Raw genomic sequence first — 10,447 nt, 5'->3', positions numbered from 1 at the left:
TTTGCCCTGCAGAAGCTCTGCAACTTTATGCAATCCCATTTGTCCAACCTTTCTTTGATTTGTTGTGTTTCCGGGTCTCTATTCAAAATATTTCGGCCTGAGCCAAGGAGACCTAGGGTAGAAACCTGTATTTTTGAAGACTCCAAATTTGTTCAAGAATGAACAAATACACACATACATGCACAATTCCACACACACACACCTCCACACACACACTTGCTTACATAAGAACACATAAGATGAATCAAATAGAGAAATAATACGAAACACTATTACTTCTCTGTAGTTCACCATGTTCTATGTAATTATTTCTTTAAGTAGAACTAAAAGATAATAACTTGCACATTTCATTATGAGCTTCAATCCAAATAACGGATTGGATTTTTAATCTGCAGGAAAGCTGACAACAAAACACATTGCAACTGCAACAGTGATAGTGAAGGGTTAATACTAGTAAATTTTGGAAGCATATACACTTGTCCTTCCTTCTATACCTAAGTATAAAATGACAAAAGTGGGATATACAGATCAAGCACAAATACTCTTGAAGTGTGGCTAGAAATTCCCAGGTTTATCAATGAGAAAATTGAAACTAAGAAGCATAAAACTCAGACCACACAGCTTTGTATGAAAATTAAATATCAGTTTACAACAGCATTCAGTGTTATGTCTCTGATATAAAGTATCAGAAATTTTTTCAAGTAATGAATCATTTAGGTGCCTCAGTACTTATGAATATGCTCATTAGTGGTATTGCATTACATTAATGAAGATAAAAAATTCAATAACACCCTCTGATATAATTTTGCTTGAAGCATTTATTTTTCAGTGCATATTTCTGAATTTTAAAAAGTCACAAATGAAAATAAAACTTCATTTAAATTCCTTTCTATCATGAGTATGTGAACTTGAAAATCCAATGACAAAAGATGGCTAAATAATTTTGGTTAAACACATATAATAAAAGAATGTGAACAAAAATAACGGGGAGAGATCATTTATAACAAAAAATAAAACTTTATGTGAGATGTTATAGTAAATGCATTATAGTTAAGAGAACTAAGATGTATGTAATATGTTTGCTTGATCCTACCATTCTGTGTTTGGTAATGTATTTCATATTTGCAGTCTGTGCTTTAATGTATTAATCAAGAATGATTTGGGGCATCAGAAAGAAATGCTGAAGCATTGATTAAACCATATAGTTATAATAAAATATTACTGAACACTTGATATATTGAATCACCGACTGTTTTATGCAGAAATTAACAAGAAAACTTGCATAAACATATGCTGCACAATAAAGCAAATTTTAAGTTGATAGACATCTAAATTCACAATAACATTTTAGAAGTGATTTCTAAATTAAACCCTAATTTTCATCTTAAAATTATAGCCTGGGCCTCGTCCCTGAGAATTTTGCACACTGCTAACTTTGTTTCACACTTGCCCGTCCACCTTTTTTTTTTTTTGGTGCTTAATTAACTAAGATTCTTCATGGACTTTTCTTCCTTGGGAAGGCTTCAAACTGCAAAATTTGTAGTACAAGCATGAGCCACGGGCACCCAGCCTGTTTTCCTTTCTTTCTTTCCCCTTACTTTTAAAATAATACTTTAATAAAAGAGATGATTTAAAATAAGATCAGCTGTTTTCATACTCTGTTTTGTCATTGCCATGCTCAAAAGAAAAGTGTGTTCTGGTGACCTGTGATTTCTGTAGGTAGTTGCTAATGTATAGGTTCCAGGAACAGTGTTATTCTAGTGACCTTAGATGTGGTTTTAAGGGATTCTGATGCAGAACTATTTAGATTTGGAGACAAAGTAATAAATAGAGTATGCAAAATTTTTAATTTCTAATCAAAATATAACACAGTTACAAGATTTTTTTTTTTTTTACCGGAGCATGAAAACACTTACTTTCACTGTTGAAGACATGTGAATAAACTAATTATCGTAGTTGTGTGGTAAGCCCTCAGTTAGTACATAGATGTACTTACATGTACATATTTAAAGTTTATGTTCCTAATGACATCATACCAGATATTCTTGTGGCAACCAACATCAGCTAAGCAGGTATCAGCTTTCTTCATGGAGCAATACTACATGAGTTTTATGCAGTCTTGCCTGGCTTTTGGTTCAGTTTGCATACTTCCAAAATCATAAGACACATTTATCTCATCTATAATGCTGATATTGTTGTTACAATTAAAGCTGCTGCCTTAGGAATATATTCTGTTTTGTTTTTCTTTCTTTTTGTTGGGAGGTGGGCATGGTTGTAAAGGTCTACATACTAAAAGCCTAGTAATAACTATTTCTTGACCCTTTTACATTTTTACATGGTGAGATTTTTGAGATGTTCAAATGCTACATTTGTTCATAAGTACATTATATCGACTGTATTGACTAAATATTTTAAGCATTTTTCATATTTTAAACAAGAATGTATGTGTTCTTACATTTAACTAGATCAGAAATCATTTTAGGTGGATCCCTCAAGTTCAATTATTTAACTAATATTATACAATTAACAAAATCATCGCCCCTTAATGTTGCCCGTAATTTGTTTCACTGATTTAAAAGTTTTATGTAATTTCTTGAGGATTGTGAGGAAATTAACTTCTCTCACACACACAATGAAAAGTATAGATTAGTAGATTTTACAATATGATTCTAAAGCTGCTAATTTCAAAGTAATTCCAAGTAGTGTAAAACCTAAGATGAAATAAGCTCTAGAAAAATGAAAAAACAAATAGTTTCTATATAGATGTTACAGGAACCATGCTGTCTGACATCTAAAAGTGAAATACAGAAGTAAAAAGATAAGCTTGTTCATATACAATTAATAATGAAGTTGCTTTGGGAGGAGTTTCCATGTCAGAGGTAGATTGTGATTTCAGGATTTTCCTCAAAAACCTTGCTAAAGGTTTTTGAAAAAGTAGTCATTTCAAATTTTAAACAGAAACAAAATACTAAGCCATAAACATTAAATAAAACATTAAAATAAGTGTATAAACTTTCTAATATTATTAACTTATTTTCCAGGTCAGGAAACAAGACTTGAAAACTTATTAATATTATTAGGATCATTTCCTTTTACCTCTTCAAGGTGATTTATATTACTATCTGTGACTATAAATACTGAGATAGTACCTTTAGCATCATTTGGATTAAGTTACCATATAACCTTTTATGTCCTAAAAAAGTTATTTTTACATAAGTGTGGTGTCCATTTAATAACTGTTTCTTTTCTGCTAAAATGAATTTGTTCACTATTTTAAAGGCAAGCTTAAAAAGAAATGTGGCTTTATTTATTTCATATATGTTAGAGTAGGTAGGTAATGTATGTAAATTAATGTTATAATTTTATTATAATATATGGTAATTTTTATCCTATAGTAACAAACATGATTTTGAAGCAATGAGGAGCAACTTTTATTCAAATAACTTTGAAAATATATAGTTTATAACTTCTGATAAATATTTTAATCGATATTTTACTCAAGATAATATATGCATAGTTTTGTTCCTTGAATATAACAACCAAAAATACTTAAGTATGCTATGAAAAGTGTGAATAGGGATCTTCACTGTGATAAATAATTGTAAACCTTATATTTTTGGAAAACTTGGGGGATGAATTGTACATCCAAAAATTTCATTTGATATTTTGATACTCCATATCTACATGTGAAAGTTAGGATGAAATACATTTTAGTTTACTTCAGTGCCTTAATTTTACCCTAAAGGAAAACTATTTTAGCAGAAATAATCCTTACATGAACATAAAAATAAGCTACAATTTTAAGACAGTAAGAAGCATCAGTTATCTATAAAAATATATATATTACAGTTGTTATCCTCTTAAAATTGTATGCTTATTTGGTTATTATAAAAATATCACTTTCCTCTTTATTATTTGATGTTCAAAAGTAATCAAAGGTACGGAGATCATAGTATTTATTGAGGATTAAGTTTGACATTTATACTTCAAATAATTTTATCAGGCTTTATGGATGCTTTTTACATTGAGGAAAATACACTTTGGGAAATATGATTAGGGACTGGAAGTAAATTGGCATGTTTATTTTTCAATACAATCACTATTTAACCTTTAAATCTGTGTTTCCACACAACACTGCTATACTCTTTGGATATTCTGTTCTACGCATACTACAGATTAATTAATAGAGAAAATTAAAACTACATACAGAAGCACATTTATCATCTCAAGATGTCAAATTTGCTGAAATATGGGTTTGTTTATTTATTTAGGCTGCTGTTCATTTCAAACACAATCATAAATCTAAAACTATTTACCTTCCAAATAGAATTCCTACAAACCACATTCAAATATCTTTCTTATATTTAGTAGAAAACTGGTCTCAATCAGTTCAGGAAGAAGTCACCTGCACCTGCTGAGATACACTTTGTTCAAAGATAATGAATATTAACTTTTAAGTTTTAGTCAACAATTATTGAGTTATGCATTGAGCTACTGAAAAATAATATTAAGCAGTGACACAACCCATTAACTAATTGATATTGGTGACTATTATTATTTGTCATAAAATGTGTTCATTTTTTCAAGTCCAAGCCAAGTTCATTTTGAAAACTGATGGTATGTGCACTAAAAAACACATAAAGGAAGATAGCCTTCTCTACTTTTCCCTTGATCATGTAGGTGTGTATAACCAGTGGATACGTTCTGATCGTCTATATTTGGGGGTGCTTGTTCTGGGAATTCTCTAATCCTAGAGCTCTCTCTCTCTCTCTCCCCCCTTGTCCTTGTAAATAAATATATAAATATATATGTACATATATATTGCATGGTAATATAATAAATCTTTTGCTAGCATCAAAGGTGTGTGTTGTACAGCAATAATGATCAATAATTATTGTAAAAGCTTAGGAACAGAATGTGTAGACTCTTAAAAATACTGAACTTATCAAGGGTAGAAGACCTTAATGACTGTTGACTTTGAAATGAATAGCAAAGTCCTAAGAGTACATATATCAGTAATACCAATTTGAAATTTCCCAAATACTGTTATCAATATCAATATCAATTTGAAATTTCTTAAACACTGTTATTCTGTCCTTCAATTTTCCTAGAGGATTTTACCTGCCTTCAATCTAGGTATCAATTTCTAAGAATTGGTCTTATAGTTCACAACAGTTAAGGGTATTCATATTGGAAAACTGAAAATTTTGGAAATATGGTATTATAAAACAAAATCATGAAACCTATAAGAATAAAATGTTCACACTTGTTTCTTTGCATAATATAAGGAAGTAAATTATTTCTTGCTGTGTTTTAATTATATCTCTCTAATTCTCTTAAATATCCTACTCCTTGAAAATAATAATTAGAAAGACATGGAAAGGGATGACATTGTTCAAAGAAAAATAAACTCTTTACCTGACTTGTGTAAGTGTACCCTCTCTATACATCACCTTTACCATAACAAAATTTAAAAAGAAAGGCATGAATTCATACTCTGATTCTATTTTATATTAATTTTCACTAGTTTGATATCAATATTTCTTCCTTTCCTAGAAAATGTTGAAATAGATTTATATCCTTTCAAAAGAAGGGGAAGGCAAAGAGATATAGTTATTTTTTAACAATGTCACCATTAAAAAAATAACTATATTTATTACCTGACTTATGAAATGGTAACGTCCTGTATAACATCTTAATGATAGCAATAAAATTATATTCAAAAATGGATATGACAATGATTTCAATATTTAACATAAATAGGATGTTTGTTGCAGTTTACTTAGGTTTTCATTTTAATTTAGTGAACAATAGGAAAAATAGGATAAGTTAGACAATTAAGTTTGTATTTCTTCATCTCAGAATATGTAAAATATTCTAAAATATTTATAAGATACGTTCACAATAAATCATGCATACACATATGTATATATAACTAACCTATATTCTTAGTTTTATATAAGGGAGTATTGGTTGAAATGGGACAGAAAGTTCTTTAAACATAAAGATATTTGCACCCAACAAATCAATTAACAGTCTAAAATGTATTTAAAGTTGTACTCAAAGTTAGAAATATCATTTGAAATAAATTTGAGAGCCTCATCAATTTGCTATGATTTATATTGCAAGCTATATTTTGGACTGCTGTACTTATCCAATATAATTCTAATTTTAAATTACAATCTTTTTATTATCTATACAACTGAAACTTTTATTTAATTAAGAGCTAATAAGATCTTCTTTACCCTCAAAAATCATAAAACACCAAAGCTCAAATATAACCATTTTCGATAAATTGCAAATGAAATTCATGTATAGTCTTACTTTACACTACAAGAGAAATCAAGCAAGAGGTGACAAGATAGAAATTAAGGGATAAAAGGTTTCATCTTTTGCTTGATCTTCACTGACTGATAAAGCTTTTTATCTCTTAGATGACAACTTAATGGAGAAAAACACAAAACTCCCTGCTTCTTCATAATCTCTGAGTTCTATTATATTATTTTTAAAGCTTAATTCAGATAACATATTTAAATGTAAACTTATTAGCTACAACATAGGAAGCTTTTAAGCAGATTAAATGAAAATACAAATATAACAAAAGAGGGAGATGACCAAAAGCTATGTGAATATGACCATATAAGATGATGCCTCACATAGGGACACAGAGGTTTTTATCTTTCTTGCTGTTGTTTTTAACATACTTATAAAATACTATGTGGTTTGTTTTAGTTTCTTTTGTATATTCTTCCCCCATGGTAGAACCCCTGTTTTCATTGTATTTGATTCCAGTGTCCTGCATCTTCTATATACATTTTTCTAATTTGGGGAGGGGAAGGGAAATAACAAAATACTGAAATAAGGATACAGGTTGACCCATTGTAACAATGAGATGTACAAGACACTATGTTGAAAATGAACTTTACATATTCGGGGGTGAGAGGAAGAGGAGTTGGGGAGGTGGAGAGGGAAGGGATGGTAGGGGAAAAAACAAAAGAGGGGGTAACAATGCTCTATATGAAATGTACTCATTTCCTTACTCATGTTAACTGTAACCTGTTTGTACAGTATCTTTACAATAAAAATACATATTTAAAAATTTTTAAAGAAAATACAAATAATGTGGAAAGAGCACTGAAAAGACTAAATGAAGAACCTCAAGTAAAATCACTTAGTCCAAATTCAACCATTATTATGAGGGGTTAGTAAAATGTTGACAATCAATTTAATAAATACTCATTTTGATCAAATGGAAATTAAAAATTGATAAGGACTTTTCAAAAATGACTCAATGGTAGCTCCATTTCATTGTGAATATGACATCCTACTGCAAATTCACTACATCGATATGAATACACTCATGTATACACATATTGATATGTTTTCTCTACTTAATCTTGAGTTCAACTTCATTAGTGATCTATGATTCTACCAAGTCAACTTAACTGAAGAAGCTCAGTACTGCAGAAAAATATTATTGAGCAATTACTTTCTTAAAGTTTTGAAATATAATCTATTCATACATCATAGCTATATCTATTTAATACATACCTTATTCATATTGAATTAAAGCGAAACATTTAAATGCATCTTATTTTCTTCAAAGTTATGTATTACACAAATAATGATTATGATATATACACTTCATTCTACATTAACATTGCTGATAATAGCTGGAAGTTTTTTAGTAAGACTTACCTTATTTAACGCTTAACCTTTCAAAGGTTGTACATGTTTCAGATGGATAAGAAACTAATAAATGTGTGATTTCATGAAATAAACTTTCAACATGTAACTTTCAAACTCTTTTCTTTTCTCTAGGAAGGGACATGCGTTTAGAATGGGGTCAACTTAGAAAAAAAAAAATCATTTGATATTTAGCATAAGGCAGGACAAAATCAGTTCCTTCACAAAACTACTTATACTATGTTAATAGTACTTAGTTTTCCTAGACAGATGTAAATGTAAATTTTATACAATTTTTATGATTCACGAGATAATTTTCTACTTGCATGTGATGCGTTAGAATGCAGTTGCATGAATTTATAAGCATGCATGCTCAATGAAATCATATTTAAATGAAAAGATTGCTGGTACTACGTTTCTCTAAAACTTCATGACTGTCTCTGTGTTCCTAAAAAAGTTTAATGTGTGAATGTAACTTTGTAATTGTTAAACAATGATATGGGAATAAAAACTGAATTCTTGTACACTATTTAGATTCAGTTCTATCACCGTAAAATCAAAGCAAAATGTGATCAAAGGAATAAATAACTGGAATTGGACAGGGTAGATCCAACAACCAGCTCTTTGTTAAGACTACAAAAGACCACAGACATTACCTCAGCCTTTTCTGCTCTGCCTGTACAATGGGCAACACACATGTGTTATCTTCAAACTTGCTGAATCAAATATATGGCTGACTGCTGGTCCAAGTATTTACATTTATGTGGAAAGACAAATTATGTCTTCCTGTTATTTCTGCAACCATGTTTATTGGCATATAAATAGAAAAATATAAGTAAAGAGATAGTGTTTTGAGGTTTGTGCCTTTGTAGCTAAACATCTGATTAATGTCTTCAGGCCACACCACTGCCAAATTTCAGATGTTCTTTGGAAAGTGAAACATCAACTTATTAAAATTGCTCAAAGTTTTCTTAACTTTTCTCAACTATTTTTAAGAAATAAGTAACCTCCCCTATTAAACTTTGCAAGACAAAGCCCATGTTGTATTCAAATGACTAAGACACTACTCAAACTGGAGTTGTTTACTGTCAAATGCAAGTTTACTTAATCCCTTAAACTAAAGCACAAAAACTATTAGACTTGCATAAGGGCAAGAATACATTCTTTTCCACACTGTGGAGAATCACCAATAACTCCAACAATAGGACTAGCTGATATTTCTGACATGAATATATCCTACTTGTAAAAAGAAACTCATTGGAAATGCTTTATGGAAGGCAGGACAGTTTAACGTATTGGATTTTCTGTAGACACATTCCAATCTTATTTCAATTGTGAGATTATTTTTGTTGCTGTTGTTGTTATTCATATATAACAAAAAATGCACTATCTGTCCTCAAGTCAAATTCCCATCCATTTTTTGGCATCACAGAGATTAAATCCCGTGAAAGGAATGTTCTGTTTGTTCCACTACAATTTTCCACTGCTCCATCTACTGGATGTGACTCCACGTCCTCTCAAAAGTCACTAATTCAGCAGGTGGCTCAGGCATGTAGCTTGGGAAACTTAGAATGACTTTTACATCTTTGTCTCACCACGAGTTTTTACTTTGGTAGGAACAAAAGAGGGAAAGAAGTCCAAGAAAGAACCCAGCCTGGCAAGGAAGATACCCTTCGCAGTAGGTGGTAATTTCCACAGAAGAAGGGACTAGGCTAAATTCATTGTTCAGGTTTGCTCACTGAGACTGGTGAACTGATTTTGACATTGATCTGACATATCCTATCATCCTTCAACCCCCCCCAAAAGGAAAATCATATGCAAGAAAAAAACAAGTTGTAAAGATATATATATATATATATATATATATATATATATATAAACGAAACAAACAAACAAAAAACCCAAGCCTGACCATCAGCACATAAAGATCACAAAAGGAAATCCTAACCCTCAAAATGAAATTACCAAGTGTTGGGGAACCATAGGCTCCCTCCTCTTGGCAGGCAGCTCCAGGAACAGTGCTCTTAGACAAGGCAGCCTCACTTTTGGGCCTTTCCCCAGTCACCGATGGGACAACTTAACAGCTGTCACCCCCAAGGGCCAGGCCACTGTCAAGGCTACCACTGCTGAGCTTCTGCTCCTTCAAAACCCAGGCTGCTGTTGCAAAGAAAGGGTTACACCTCCTAGGAGTCAAGGGCTCAAACTTCCCCTGTTTCCCACATACCTTTTTCATATATATATATTTTTTTTCTCCCGGTAAACTTGTATGTCCTTCCTTGCTGAAGGGCCGGAGCACTGGGGGGAGAACCCCATTTATAAGCACCCCAAGAAACAGCATGATAAAGGACACCCCCTCCCGCCTGAAGGTAAAACCCACGAGTTATTCTGAAATTCTCTAACACAATCTTACTCCAGATGCTTCCAGCAGATCCCCCCATCCTCCTCCCCACACACACCCACCACCCCTAAACACACCCCGTACACTGGGTTTCCCACCAGCAAGCGATGCCCACATTGCCAGGGAAGGCGGCCGCCCCTGCCCATGGGGCATGTGGATGGCGGAGGTAAAGTTTAACAGACGATGCCCACTCCTGCTACCAGAAGGCTACCAGAAGGGCTGAAGAGACCGCGGTGGGCACCCAGCAGAGAGATGGAGACAGATGCCTGCAGGAAAAAAGTGTCACGTACCTTTTCTGCGGTTGCCAGGCGCGGAGGCTGAGCCGAGCGAGCGAGTGGCTGGAGGTGGCGGTGGGGGCGATGG

The sequence above is a fragment of the Dipodomys ordii genome, unplaced genomic scaffold, assembly GCF_000151885.1.
Source record: "Dipodomys ordii isolate 6190 unplaced genomic scaffold, Dord_2.0 Scaffold4, whole genome shotgun sequence".
Classification (NCBI taxonomy): domain Eukaryota; kingdom Metazoa; phylum Chordata; class Mammalia; order Rodentia; family Heteromyidae; genus Dipodomys; species Dipodomys ordii.
The sequence above is the reverse complement of the archived record's forward strand: the minus strand, read 5'-3'. Positions refer to the sequence as shown.